Consider the following 15,893-nt stretch of genomic DNA (forward strand, 5'->3'; position numbering starts at 1 on the left):
GGAAATCTCTTGCATGGGTGCCAAGTAGCCCATTCTTCTTACCCTAGCAGAACATCCCTCTTGTTTCTTACTCTTTCCTATTTCACAAACCCTAGAAGCTTCTGCATTATTTCCATGTGGCATGTGTCTCTTTATGTTTCTAAAATTTTCCTCATGATTGCATCTTTTAGAACCTCAAACATCATATGCATGCTTTCCAAGTGTCATGGCCAAATGTCTCTTCCTTTCTCTTGATTATTTTCCTCTCTTGAAAACTTAAGAGACTCTTATGCATGAAGGACAAGTGGTGCCTCCCTCTACGGCCAAAACCCTAAAGTCCCATCATCAAAGATCCTTCTAAAAGCCCTTAAGATCACATGCATGTTTGCCAAGTGCCATGGCCGAGTGTCACAACCTTATCTTGGAAACTTAAAAGCCTTCATTACATGAAGGATAAGTGGTGCTTCCCACTATGGTCGAAACCCTAATGTTTCATTATCACAAAATCCTTCTAGAAACCCTAATGGCCTTATGCATGCTCGCCTAGTGTTGTCGAAACCCTCTAATCCTTCTTTCTTCATCATCATTGCTTTTTTTAGATACCCTAAAAGGCACCTTGCATGTTTGCCAAGTGGCATGTCTCTTGGTAAAATTGAAACTCCATTTTTCCTATGCATCTAACGATTGTCCCTTGGAAACCCAAAGGTTTTCCCCTCAATTAGAACTAAATCTCAAACTCAAGAGTCTAGCTTAGGCTGGGGTATCACAGTATAAAAGGAAGTGCAGATTCTCATTGTATTGGAACAAAGTTGGGAAAAACAAAGTGATTGGACTAGTAGTCCTACAAGAGTTAGAAGACTAGATTCTAGTGATCAGGGAAAGAATGAGGATGGCGCAAACTTGACAAAAGACTTATGCTGACAATAGGAGAAGAAATCTAAATTTGAAAAGCAAGTGAGAGTAATCTAGCAAGCTACGGACAAGTAAAGATGCGGCAGGCAATGGGTGAGTAACGACACTAATAAACAAATATGGAACAAATATATTGCAATAAGGGCAATGGGAAAAGAACTAGGAGAGCAACGTGTGGCAATTGCGTTTAGGAGCGAGCAAAGAACAACATTATGAGAAAGCTGTAGTACCCAGAAATAGCCTGAGTACTCAAAGTGGTGGGTAACCTCACAAGACTGCACTCAAACGGCGACGTTTCTACATGGAGCGTGCATGAGAAAGATAGATCACAGGCTCAAGTGCGCTGACCAAATACAAGAATTTCCACCATATGGGCACATTTACAAGCGGCAGATTGCACTTCTCGGCTCCTTGGCTGAAATTCTAAGTCACGCAGAAGGAAGTCCTTTCCGTCGCAGTCACCCTTCCATCCGATATATACTTTGACCATAGAGGAATCGCCAATTTACCAACCAATCTGTGTCGAGAACTGTGAGACTCATGATAGGCTAAATGCTCAGTATAAGAGCCTTGCCTCGAGGAACTCTCCCTTCACATTTTGGAATCTTTATAGAATTTAGACACACACACACATACTCTCCCTCTCTCTATTGTCTACTCTAAACTCTGAGTGAAGGCATAATCTCTCACTCTGGAGAAAAATCTCAAACTTTCATGCTTTCAAACCCGAGAATCGTCATTAAACAGAGGGAGGCCAGATCATTAGCAATCATTCAGTGAAAGCTCACCATAAAGGTAGGTTTTTTCCTACAACAATGTTAGAAATGTTGGGTTACGATCTATGATGTCCTTGTCCCCTTCTTTGTATTTATCCATGTGCATAATTCTTCATTGTGGTATATTGATTATCCTGATTAAAATGTTAATCTTATTCTATAAAATATCATTATCACTATGGTTTCTGGTTGTGTGAATGGATCACGACCCCGAGTCGAGATGGAGCATTATCTCAATGAAGATTTTCTGGTTACTCGGGAGTGCCTAAGAATTGACTAACATGCCTTGAATTGTTGCCAGACGACAATACGCTCAGGCGAAAGGGTAACACTCTCTGGTCAAAGCAGTGGCCTCTCAACTGGAGGAGGTAGAGGATGTTGTGGTCTAGGACGTGACGTCACGCTAAGCATTGCTTGTTACGAAGTCATACTCGTGGTCGTTACCGATAGTGCGGCAAAGTAAGTCAGGGTATACATATGGTCATGTGAAAAAGAAGATTGTGATGTATACGTTAATAAACATAAAGATTTGTATGAATTTCACAATGCTTTATCATCTCCAATTACCATCTTTTTATTATCTAAGGTTTTTTTATTGGAAGATGGGTTACCTAGCAGCGGATCCTTGGCTACAAACCACCTTGAAACTTTTGTGTTTACATATCCTTTGTGGCAGTAAGATAAGGCGTGAATCCTTTGAGTTTCATTAATCTGATTACATAATATTCCGCATACATATTCCCTTGCATAAAATATGTGAATTCTAGTTCCTTCTATTGTTTAACCGATTCTGGAAATAATCGAGTTTCAAACTTTTTTTTCTCTCCCCAATCCAATGAGTGATGTTTCCTAACTCCCTTGTCAATAGCTACTATTGTTGGCTTTGGAACAGCTCATGCTGCTGTCTCAACACTTTAACAATTGACAGATAGCCTTTATCACGACATGTCCTCCATTCATGAAAGGGTTCTGCTCCACTTGATTGTCACTGTCAACTGAAGTTTTAGTCGGGCTATTATGAGCCATGTGTTACATTCTAAGATACATAAGGTCATGGTGTCAGACTGAAAATGTAATTTAGCAGTTCCAAAAATTCGAGCCTATACAAAAACACTAGTATTCCCATCTTAGTTTGATCACATCTTACTCTATCGAATACATAAGCCATTCTTTATAACTAGTTATACATTTATTCCTCACTAACAATATAACTCCCTAAGGTTCGCACAATCTATAACCTTAAATTTGATAAGAATCGTCTTCCAAACTTGCACTAAATTTATAACTAAATATAAGATACGATTATTATTAAAAGTCTCCAGTTTCGTCACCTTCAAATCTCATGAAATTTTGTCTCCTAATGTCTCCTATATTATATTGCAGATTCAATCAAACTCTCCATCTAATAGTTGTAAACACAAAATTTTAGATATGCTTCAACTTATATACTAAGTCTGTAGAACTTAAAACTTCAAATCCTAATAAGAATATTTCCTTAGAGTCTCCAATTCTAAAACCTTGATTTTTCTGACAGATCTAAAACTATCACCTTCCTTAATTTGAGAATGTTCCATGATCCAGACAATTGGACCAAGTCGCCTATCCTATGGCCGATGTTGTCATGCCTTCTTACTCTAAACACTTCAGTTTCATTCATGCCTAAATATCTCAAATACAAGCCTAAATATCTCAAATCCTAGCTTAAATATGCTAATAATTCATACCTATATTCTGGTACTGAATCCTAAGTGACTTGTGGGTTTACCCAAAGACACATTACTCTAATATCATCTTATGATGCCCCTAAACTTCGCTTGCGATTCGACAAAACTTGAAGTTTTGGTACATACAACACAAAGTCACATTCATGACAGTTAAAGGTATAGTGCCCTCAACACACATCTAACAGTAAGCAGTTTTCGTAACGAATCTTTTTTTTAAGCAATACATAATATACCAGAATGCTATATCCCAAAACATAATCATCATTTCTTAATATTTACTTATCTAAAATTTATAACATTTGTCCAACACTTCTGTTAGCAAAACATGTACTGAAGACAACGCTTCATAAGTACAAACATAGATAAAACTAACACCATGTCGCTCACACAGCTCAGCTATAAACGTCAAAATGAGTCCAAAAGTTGGAGCACCGACTCCATTAGCTCCTTAGCATCCTTTGCGGCCTACTCTACCTTGTCCAAGTGATTGGGTCCTGATTCCTGGTCCCTTGACATATCGTCTACCATTCAGGGAGGGGAAACGATAATTAGGACTACCAAGTGAAATTTCACAAACCCCTGCAAGTAAAACTCCTAACCTACTAACAGTATAAACAGGCAGTATCACAGTACAATGACATGTATACATCATGACATGGACTTGAACGTGCACGATATGATTTTAAAGTAACATGGCTATACTTGAACATGGCATGACTTGATATGAACATGACCTTGTTACACATATACATGTTTGTTTACGTGAACTGTAGATGCTCCACGACTCCCTAATGGAAATGTGCTCTTGCCAATTGTGAGTACATCATGATAACTGAACTTGTAAACATGTAGTTTGGCACCACTGACATTGGGTGCCTGATTTCGCTCTGTTAACCAGTTATTTGAGTCTTATTCAAAGTCTGTTGACTATACTTTGTCAACCTAGTACATTTTATATCTAATTTAAACATTCCAAAGTAGACAAAAGAATTCTAATTGGATAACTCTCCATCGTAATATTTGGGGTTGTGATAAAAATAAAAGACTCATGCATGACTTAGATGTAGTTCATGACATACTCAATGCTTATGATATGCATTCATGGCATGTAGCAGATAAACATATAACAGATGACATATCATTCGTGACATGTAGCAGATAAATATGTAATAGATGACATGACATTCGAAGTATGTTACTGAATAACTTGTAACACACGATATAGCATTTGTGGCATATGACAAATAATTATGTGCCGTAATAAGTGATATGGCGTGGCATATTATAAAAATTATAATAAGCATAATTAACATGAAAGTAAACAATTGCAATCTTATCACCACAAATACATAAAAATACTGGAAGTAAGTTAGAAACTAACTTACATAAATATAACGTAACATTAAGCAAATCGTAAAAAGGTGTAAGCTAAAATGAGAAATTTTCTAAGGTTATGATATCTCACTTAAACCTCATGAAAAAATAAAACTTACTAACTTAGAGCTAAATTTGCAAAGTTATCCATTTACTTGTGAAAAATTACAATTTTGCCCAAAAAAATAAGGATTTTGAAAATAAACTCCAAAACTTACCAAAATTTACATTTTTCATGTAAATTTCATTCTATCTAAATATGTACTCCGAAAAATTTAAAACTAATCCCAGCTTTGAGAAACATCAGTTCGCAGAATTATGTATAGGCTAAAATCATGTTTTTGTTGCTATTTAGCCATTTAACATACTAACATGCCCAAAACGAATTTAGCAACTCTCAAGAATCATATATTAGAGTGCGTTTGGATGTTGAAGTGAGTTGAGTTGAGTTGATAAAATATTATTAGAATATTATTTATTATTATTATTATTATTATTTTGGGATTTGAAAAAGTTGAATTGTTTATTATATTTTGTGTTGGGATTTAAAAAAGTTGTAATGATGAGTTAAGATGAGTTGAGATGACTTATGTCTCCAAACAAAGCCTAGTTTGAAAATCAAGATAAGAAATTAATCTACACATTTCATAAATACTTGAACTCACTACATTAAAAAAAATGCCAAAACGTCATAATTAGGTCAAATAAAATCAAACATTGGTGTTCTTGGTCTAATACATTCATATCAACTTCAAAAACTCCAAAAGGCCATCAATAACTCTCCTAACATATACATCATTCAAGCCTAGGAGATATCCAGCTTGAATAATTAACCAATATTCACAAAACACAACCTAACACAATCGGTTCGTATGAAAACTATGAAACCGAGTAAGCATACTTGTGGACTTGAAACAAGGTGACGAGATCATCAAATTCAAGTTCTAACTAGATCTAAATATTAAATCTAACATGTCATGTCAAAAATTGCATCAAAATTGCATCCAAACAATTTATCAAACCTTTGAGCCTCTAGATTGAGTTTAAAACAAATGCTTGCATGTTCATCATCATTCCATCAAAGATCTAAACCATATCTCTTCAAAAATAAACTCTTAACCAATAGTTCAAAGCTTCAAGAACAACATTCGTAAAAATCAAAACCATTGAATCGAAATCTTAGAGCTAATATCACAACCAAATCAACCAAAGTTCCTTTTGAACCAATCGATTTCTACTACTTCGAAAATCATGCAAAACCATTTTGTAAAAATACTAGCATGCTTTGACTCAAATCATATCTTACATATAAATATGTTAACACTTCATCATATCAAGATATACATAACATTTCATCAAAATCTCCACAAAACTATCAAAGTTCTTCACAAACATCAAAATTGTCAATACTTAACCATTCAATCAAAAACACTAACTTTCATCCATCAAAACTCTAAGAAAAGTTCACACTCAAGTAAACTAGACTCAATTCTAGATAATTTAAGAGATTAGATTTCAATAAAAACTGACCAAAGGGATGGAATGAAGTAAGCAAAAACTTTCAGAAACTTCTTTCTTTCTCGCTCTCTCAGTTTGTTCTAGAAAAGCAAATTGAAAAGTGGCTAAGTGTGGGAGTCAATGCAAGGGATGTGAGTTATAGACGAAGGTTGACTTGAGTGGGTGAATGAATGAATAAGTGATGTAAGTTTGTTGTGTAAAAAGAGGCGAGAAGAGGGCTGAAGTGTGCAACTATTTTTCTACTCCTGACTGGGCAAGTGTTTGAGGTTGTTCTTAAGTGTGTAAGTGCCTATAAATGGCATTATTTGGGACAGTACATGATGTGTAATGGTAGCTAAGGCATGGCATTATAAGAGTGAAGAAGCTTGTTGAAGAAGCTAGGGCTAAAGTGGTGGTTTCAGTGGAATTAAATGGGGCTAATCAAATGATATTTAGTTTGGGGTTCTACGGGGGTTTTGGTTAGAGCTTGGTTCCCATCAAGTTTTTCTTGGTCAAATATAATTACCAAAATGTAAGAAAGTGGGTGAGGGTGTAAGAGTGTGTAATTGAATGGTTAGTTACATGTGGAAGTGATTTAACCAAGTAAGAAATCACTTAGGTTACGTTTCGATGCTGAGATGATCTTAGATGATTTAAATAGTATTAAAAATGTAGCGAATAGTAGTGAAAATGTAGTGAATAGTTTGTGAATAGTAGTGAACTATTTGTAAATAGTAGTGATCACTTACTAAACATAATCTTAATTGCAATTAGTTACTTTATGGTTTGGAAACCAATTTGGGGTTTTGGTTTCATCAATGGGGTTTAGGGTTTTGATTGACTTCGAATCCTTTGAGATTTCTTTAGGGTTGAAACTCTGTTTTGGTTGACCAAATAGTATATGGTTGGATGAAATAGTAGTTGGTGTAAAAGAGTATAATAACAAGTTTAATTCACACTCCATCTCTTACACAAGTTTGTCCTTTTCTTGACAAGTGCTCTAGAGTTTCTAAGTGGATGGCTAGGATTGTGCCATGTGTCCAAGTAAAACGTTTCCTAGTGGTCCTAAGAGTATTTGGACATCCTACATAGTGATTTGACAATTATTTGAACCAAATGCCACATAGTACTCTCCCGAAGGGTTACTATTCATTCAAAAAACTCGAAACTTTTTATTGCACCATAAAAGTCTAAATATTCATATGATTCTAACGACATAATTCATTTCATAAAATTCTACTTCTAAGTGTCTTAATTAAATAGAAAGGTGATTATGTCACCATAGGGGATTGGGATCCGACTATACTAAAAGACTAAAATCTAATCGATCACTTGATCCGTAAAATTCTTTCGGGACTTCATGATATTTCTAAGGTCTAAAGTAATTTGTCTATCAAACTTCTTTTGGATCGTTACAGATGTTAACAATTGTAATATTTTGTAGACATTTGATTTGGGTGATGAAACACTATGATTTGTAATACTTTTAATAGTGACGTGACTGTGACTTATAGATAATTTTATTATATGGTGAGTTAAGTAGAATTTCTTTGGTACTCATATTTAAGAGTGTAAATTGGTCCAGTCTGATGAGGATGATGGACCAAAACTCTATCATTTTCTCAGACTGGACTGGACCGAACACCCATAGGGACCGAACCAGATATCTAGTTATTGGTTCGATCCGATCCGTTCGGTCCGGCTTAATTATTTTATTATTTTGTTTCGTCTTTATTTTTTTTACAAATAAATTAATAAAAAATTATTTAAATTATTAAAATTAAAATTAAGTGAATTATTAATGTGGATTATGTAACTAACTCGTTAAAAAAATATTTAATCTATAATTATATTTATGATGTTGATAGTTACTGCTTACTGACTTAGACTTTACTCTTTAGTATGTATAATTACTAATAATGTCATACATTTTATATATGGTTAATGAATATCAAATAATTTTATTATACATAGATTATTCATACTTGCTTGCAACTTAGGTATTTAAAAAACATTTACCTAATTACTTTAATTAAGTATAAATAGTAGAGTATATATGAATATATGATGTATATTTACATATAATGATATAAATTATCATATTATTTATGATTTATTATTAATTGATAGCATATATTATGTAATATTTTATATGGTTAAAGATAATAAATTAGATGAAAATTATATTATTAACTTATATAATTACTATATAAAAATAATATATTAAATTGTTAAAAGAAATTTAAATATATATAGTTCGGTCTTGTCCGGTCCAAAATTTATAAATCCCAGGACCGGACCGAATTTCTTCGGTCTGCAATTTGTCAGACCAAAACCGACTAATACAGTTTTTGGTCTAATCCGGTCTAGACCGAAAATCCATATTTCTATATATGACATACATCTTACTTTTCTTTCGATGCGATTTAATTATACATGTAAGCTTAGCATTCAAGCACACAGTGCTCCACAGAATGCAAGGCGTATTAGCCTATGAGGCAAACATTCCAACATCTCGGCCTTCTGCCAAATCTCAACGCAGGAGTAAAATCTCTCCAAAGATTAATACTTTCCAAATTATATTTTAAGGTAAAAACACCCATGTCAGATTTCTTGCATGACTTGGCGTTTCCTTTATATATATGATTATGTTCTTATAATATTTTTAAAGGGGTTGGGAACATTCTTATGAACTTCATACTAGCTCTTGTACCAACGGCATCGTCTAAACTCTCGCATTTTATCATTTATTACAATTATCTTATCGTTATATGCCCAAATTCATTGTCTTTTATGTCTCCATCTCAAGGACCAAAGATTAATTACTCACTATGTTGTTTTAGTTCGTCCATTAATTCTTGTTGGGTTCCTTTCAGACAATTTTTTTCTCTCTCTAAGCAAATATATTATATTTTGATAATCACTTGGTAGATGAGTAAAAGGGGTGGGTAACCCCAATAAGCATCCCATTATAGCTAATACATCATAGAAAAGATAAATAAAAACGTGGTTTTGGGACTAATACATTGATCCCCACCCATTCTCCACAAGAGGGGGAGCCGCCAATAGCGGATTTGATGCGGACTGTATCACTATGGCATGAAGCCATGGTTGCTTGATTTGTGCTACGTTTATTAGTCTAGATTGGCTGAATGAGAGATCCTACTTTCTCATTCCCTTGATCATTGGTTAGGTGAAGCAATAGCATAGGGAGGTAGCAAATGAAAGGTGGTCCAAGTCATCGGCAAATCTTTAATGGTTGTACCGGCGCATGGGGTGTAACTATTGCAGAAATTTTATGTTAATAAATTTGGAATGGCTTGTGACCGGACAAGAGGCACAGTAGTGCATGAATCTCACAAGCAGACAAGGCTGCACGTGAGACTCACTTGCCGACATTTTGGACAATCTTCTTCTATCATTTGAAGGATTAACGACCAAGGATTCTTGTTGGGTGGAGCGTGCAGGTCATAGTTGCCAGAAAGCAACAAATCAGACCACCTCCTTGCTATAGATGGGAAACAAACAAAAGAACGAAGAAAAGAAATATTAATAGGTTATCAATAGTGGATGGAAGAAAGAAAAAATCTATTCATCATTATTTTTCTCATCATCCTCTCATCATCTTATTATGTGGCATAAGATGATAGATTCACAAGTGAAATATAATAAATATCTCCAATCATCTAATGTCATATCATAAGATAATGAGAGGATGATGAGAATTAAAATGATAAATAACATTACTTTGAAAGAAAACTACGGGATGAGAGAGGAGAATCCACCACCCCAAATTGAGTTTAGGGATATGGTTATTGCTCCGGCTCTTTTTAGACAAATAAAGCTAAAGAGTGCACTTTTGTTGCAAGATTAAGTTGAACAAGTTGGAGAGTCTAACTCCAAGAGCCATGACAAGAACATCCACTAGCTATGGTAATTATATTTTGAGAAAGATTGTAGCTCAACCAAGCACATATCTTGCTGATGTTTTAAGTACAAGAAGAAACTAGCTGCGGAAATTAAGCTGAATGGAATCCTCAATCGCAAACCCCATTGAGACACAATTGAAGAGAGTTCACTCCACCACGTAAAAGATGTCTAGTGGCTGTCCTTTTTCCCTTTGCGAACTCAATAAAGTGTGTTTTTGTTTGGGTAACCTAATAATCATAGTTTTGTAAGGGCATTTGAAGACTTGGCCCTACTTGGGCTCCCGGAAGATGATCTCACCTTGCTCCCCACATAGGCCAAGATCCTTCAGCCTCCTTTCTTGGTAGTATTCCAATTCAGCTATCCTGGAAGATCTCGTCAATTTGTAGTAGCACCTTCTTCTCTCCTTCTCTTATCCCAACAGCAATTTCTAGCCTGGGATCAAGATTTGCTCCTTCTAACTTCTCATCCTGCAATACATATTTCTATTTTAGATGGATTGGGTATTGGAGGATGCTACCCAAAGTTTAAAAAATAAAATAAAATAATAAAAAGGATGATGTGGCAGGGAGATCAGTGTCATATTTCATTTAACAATGTTTTTGCAGCTAATTTAGGTAGTTAAACCTGCCGAGCTGAGTTGTTATTAACCATTCATCATTATCTTAAAAGGTATGGCTAAGATAATTCAGGCTGAATTAATTCAGACTGAGCTGTTAATTCAGTTTCTGCATAATAACCTCATTATAAATTCCACGTGTTGGAATTCTACAAGCAGATATTTTATACAGTTTCTAGTACTGCGTTTGGAATGCCTTATCAAATAGGATTTCATACTTACAAAAAAGCAAATAATACTTCATATTTTTCCTTTGGGGTAATTAATCACCTGAGATCACATAATTTAATACACTTTTAGTTGAAACACTTCAGATTCATATATCTAACTTCACAAAAGAAAAACCCAAAAAAGGAAAAAAGCGCAATAGCCACCTCATTATGTTAAACAAACGACTTACCTTATCAAGCATGTTTGGAGAGTGAGATGAGATGAGAATTTTATGAATAGTAATAAGATACTTTGTGAATAGTAGTGAGATAGTTTGATGTTTTATGAGGTTTTAGGAAATGAGAGAGAAAAAATTAAATAAAAAATATTATAAAGTTAAAATATTGTTAGAATGTAGTTTTTTAATATTATTTTTGTTTGGGGATTTGAAAAAATTGAATTATCTTTTATTTTTTGTTTCAAAGTTTGCTGAAGTTATAATGATCAGTTTGAAAAAATTGTAATGATTAGTTTGAAAGTATTTGTGTTTGAGTGATGTTTGGGAAAGAGATGGGATGAAATGAGATTGGAATTTTGGGATGAAAACTTTTTCCACACAAGCCCGTAATTAAACTCCTTTACTGATCAAACAAAAATTACATTAAACTCGTGATTCATATGCAGATACAATTACACTTCAGATAGATGAAGTAAAAACTTAAAAACTAAAGGTTGGTAACTTGACTCAAGACAAAAGTAGATAGTGTAATTTAATTTTTTTTTCTATCATCTCGGCTTGTCACAATGGCTATGCAATTTGATTTCATATTTTAGCCGTAATGATGCAAAGTCCATATATGAACATATTGAACTATTGGTTTCCCTCTTACATCTAGCCCACATGTATTACATATATGACAAGGATTTATAAGATTGCATGGGAAGTAATGGCAACATGGAGGGTAAAAGTTTACCTCTTCAATGGTGGTGTGATAGCCAGAAAGAGCAGATTTGCAGGCATCTCGGACCACTCGGCATATAAGTTCTTCATTGGCACGGCTTACAGGCAGGTCAAGGTGGCCCCATACCGAATTTCTGAAAATAGATTCCAACAGGAAAGCATCGGTGCCACCTAGCACTACCAGACGCAGATATTGAAGCATTGATGGTGGAAGTGGACGGTCCAAAACAAAGTCAAAGTATGCAGTCTCACCGAAACCATTTGACTCGGCAATCTCAAGCTTGTCCTCGAAAACTGGGTCTGACTCAGGTATTTCTAGTGTTAGGGTGTAACCATTGCGGTCATCTTTAGGTTCTATGAACCCATAGTCAAGAGCCAGGTCAGCATCGCTCTTGTTTATATCATATTGGATCATAGCCTAATGAAAAAGCTTCCAATTGTCACCCATTAACAAAATAAAATCGGAACTCCTTAACAAGGAATGAAAGGGCTAGCAGTCATGGGTTTCAGGGCATCAACATCGTAGCGTTATTTACTTCTTAATATCCCACTTCTTTTGAACTTATCTCCTCGTCTTGACACAAAATGACTCCATTTATGAATTATTATTTGGCATTAACTTTGTCCAACTTGCTGATGATTCAAAAATTATAACCATTCATATCAAATAGAAAAAAAAAAAAAAAAGTACATGTGCTCATACTTAACCCACCCATGGATAGCCCAAGTGGTAAGGGAGAATTTGTGTGCATGAGCCCCATGCCATAGGTTCGATTCCACTTAGGATCAAACTACGATTTAAGTGGGAGGGCATGGCGGTGGATTGTTGTGCTAGTCTCTCCAAAGGTTTAGGTTCCATGAGTGAGTCCTAAGGGCTCTGTCGTGGGGTGGTTCCTCGTGCTAAATATATATATATATATGAATGAATGCGAATGGAACCAAATACAATAAAAAAAAACTCAGAAGGTGGAATACTTTACCTGCTCACCAGCCTTGACAGAAAGAGGGGTGCGTAGAGAAAATAGTGAATCCCTAGAGAAGAGACCAGATGCTCCTTTAATCTCCCATGCATGATCTTTTGTGGTTATGCTGGGGCTGTGGTTAATCTGATTCATAATTGGGACTTGATGAAGTGAAGTTTTCAACTAGAGGCAGCTTAGCCATTATCAAAGGAAAACAGCAACAGCATTGCATAAAGTAAACCCCTTTTTATCAGATTGTGAAATACAGCCTTTATGTAAAAAAGTTAACTCTAATGTGTAATATGTTAATAGAATTTTATTGGAACTGAAATGGCAAGTGCCTCCGATGAAGGCATCACCTTCATAACTATACGAGTAATACTACATACAGTCGTGAGTGCGTAAGTGCCGTGTAATTGCTTTGAAAAAAAATAGAGTTCACTATTAAAAAATTAATTTTCTTTTCATGTGGATCTTATATTTATTGACTTTTTCTAAAGTGATTGTATGGCGCTTGAATACTCACGACTGCAACTATCATTTCTCTTCCATTTATAGGATATCCAATACAGCTTTTACCCAGCCAAATCTTAACAGGTATCAAGCATAAGGAGATAATTGATAATAGTGCCCTTCATTATTAAAGAATGATCCAGCAAATATTTTCAACAAAAAATAATTGATTAACATATCCATAAATATATTGTAGAAGACATTGTTTCACTTTTCCATACAAATTAGTGTTATAGAAAATTCAGAAGTCGGAGTGACTCCCACTGAAAACTAATATGAAGAGGGAAAAAAACTACTTTACCAAGTCTGCAAGGGGGGATCAAAACAAGATTTTGACCACGCATGCGTGAAAATGCCCTTGATCTGAGTATTCCGAATGCCCAAAAGAACTCATCCACTGTTATCAGAGAAGGAAAAAGCTGCTTGTGAGGAGATATAATATCTTCTTCCACTTTTTGAAATTCATTTCGCACATATTCTTTCGTCGTGCTCAAAAGTTGGGTTCCTGAAAACGTCAATTCAATTTAATTCTAATGAAAAATGACAAGTCGCAAGGCATTCTGTAAAATGCCACATTACGCTCTTATACATCACCTAGGGAAACATGGTTGAACTTAATCGGTTGGCAAGAACGCCAATAATTTGGTTATAAAAGCACCGACATTGGTTCATTAAATTTATCTCTAAAATTTGATAAAACGTACAAGATTTGATGAAAAGTATATATTTTTTATAAATTCAAAATTTTCCTAGCCATAATCTTACATTGGATTAACTATTGGATTAGTCAAAATAATAATATTATATTATTTTTTAATAATAATATTTTTAATTTATTTTTTTTATATTTTACAATTACACTAACTATATGTTAATTAATAATTTAATTTGATACTTAAATTATTGTTTCCCAACTTAAATAAATTATAGCTCAAAATTAGGAAATAATAATTTAAGTAAATAAAATAATGGTTATAGAGTGTGAATAGTTAGTTTTTAAATTTGAAGATGAATTTAAATGTACTGTAGCTCAAAATTAAAGATTTTAGTGTATGCTGAATTCAATACAATGATTTTAAACACAAATTTATCAAATTTTGAATATGGCACTCATTTGATCATTGCCAATGCTCTAAGGGCTTGGCTCCCACAATAGATTTAGGTCTCCCAAGGAGCTAAAACGTGTTTTATCCTTCCACCTCCCTCCCTCGAGAAGAAGAACAAGAAGGAGAAGAAGAGAAGGAAAAAAAAAAAAAAAAAAGGTTATACCCGAAGCACAAATCTTCCATTTTGAAACGTTAATACACGAGAGAACAATATTCCCATTATTGATTTACGTACGCTAAAACTGGGTAAGCAATTTGCAGTAGCCTTAAATTTTCTAGATTTTAAAAATCCACCATCAATTGTTTATAAAAACAGAATTAGTTCGTGTCAAACTACAAAATACAAACTACTAGCACTATTTTAATACAGTCATATATGCGCTGCAGATGAAGCTAAACTCAGGCGGAAATGCCAAAAATGTTGAGAACTAATCCATAGTTAGATCCGAACCTTGGAAAGTTATCGAGCCTAACGCAAGAACCAAATTGGAAAGATCAATGTGAAGCAGCAACTAGACTAACCTTGAAGTTCAGCCAGCTCCTCTTCTGACCTTCACTGGAACCAGTAAACCACATTCATCAACCCCACAGTTCAAATATACCAAAACACCGAATTCCCACACACAAATACCAAACAACCAAAACCAAGCCAAACCCACCAATCAGCGGCTGGGTTGATCCAGAATCTCTTGGGGACCTCCAGAACAACCTCGTTCCGGGAAAGGTCTCTCTGGGCAACGAGTCCTAGACCTTCCGGGACGACAGCGGGCCTCGTCGGAGCCTTTGGGGAGACTACGCCCTCGTCGCGCAACCATTGCCAGATGGTCTCGATTTTGGGAGGCAAGGGTGGCGAGTCAGAGTCTGATTTCTGAAGAGAGGACGTCACAGACACAGAGAGAAGCCTCTTGCTGTGGAGGAAGTGAAGTGGTGGTGCTTTTGTTACCATTAGGGAGGACGAGCTTCTGAGGGATTTGGTAGGGGAGAGGAAAGGAGAGGATGAAGATATAGAGAAGGGAGTAACCATTGTCGCTCCGCCTCTTCGAACTTCTTAACGGCAACGTAGATGAAGATACGAAGAAGGTACGGGTCTATTTCATTGCTGCTGGCAGCCTGGCCGTGGATAGCGTTTTGAGAAACGTTTTATTTTCCGTTACAACATTAAATATATAAAATAAAATGTCCTAATGGCTAAAGTATACTTCTTTTAAAAAACATATAAGAAAAATTCAAGAATAGCATGAAAAAAATAAAATTTTCAAGGTGAACTCTCCCTTTTGTAAAAGAAGTGGGCGGGAATGCGGCGGATTGAATTCTAAAATTGTATTTAGCATTCTCTTTATAAATTTATATAGATTAATATATTACGGATTGTAAATTTTATTTTATTATAAAA

At 35.0% G+C, this 15,893-nt stretch overlaps 1 pseudogene; it reads right to left on the bottom strand.

The window, feature by feature from the left end:
• Positions 1-10,132: 10,132 nt before the first annotated feature.
• LOC121261609 lies at positions 10,133-15,617 on the bottom strand (annotated as a pseudogene).
• Positions 15,618-15,893: the final 276 nt, after the last annotated feature.

This window comes from Juglans microcarpa x Juglans regia, chromosome 4D (assembly GCF_004785595.1).
Source record: "Juglans microcarpa x Juglans regia isolate MS1-56 chromosome 4D, Jm3101_v1.0, whole genome shotgun sequence".
Lineage (NCBI taxonomy): Eukaryota > Viridiplantae > Streptophyta > Magnoliopsida > Fagales > Juglandaceae > Juglans > Juglans microcarpa x Juglans regia.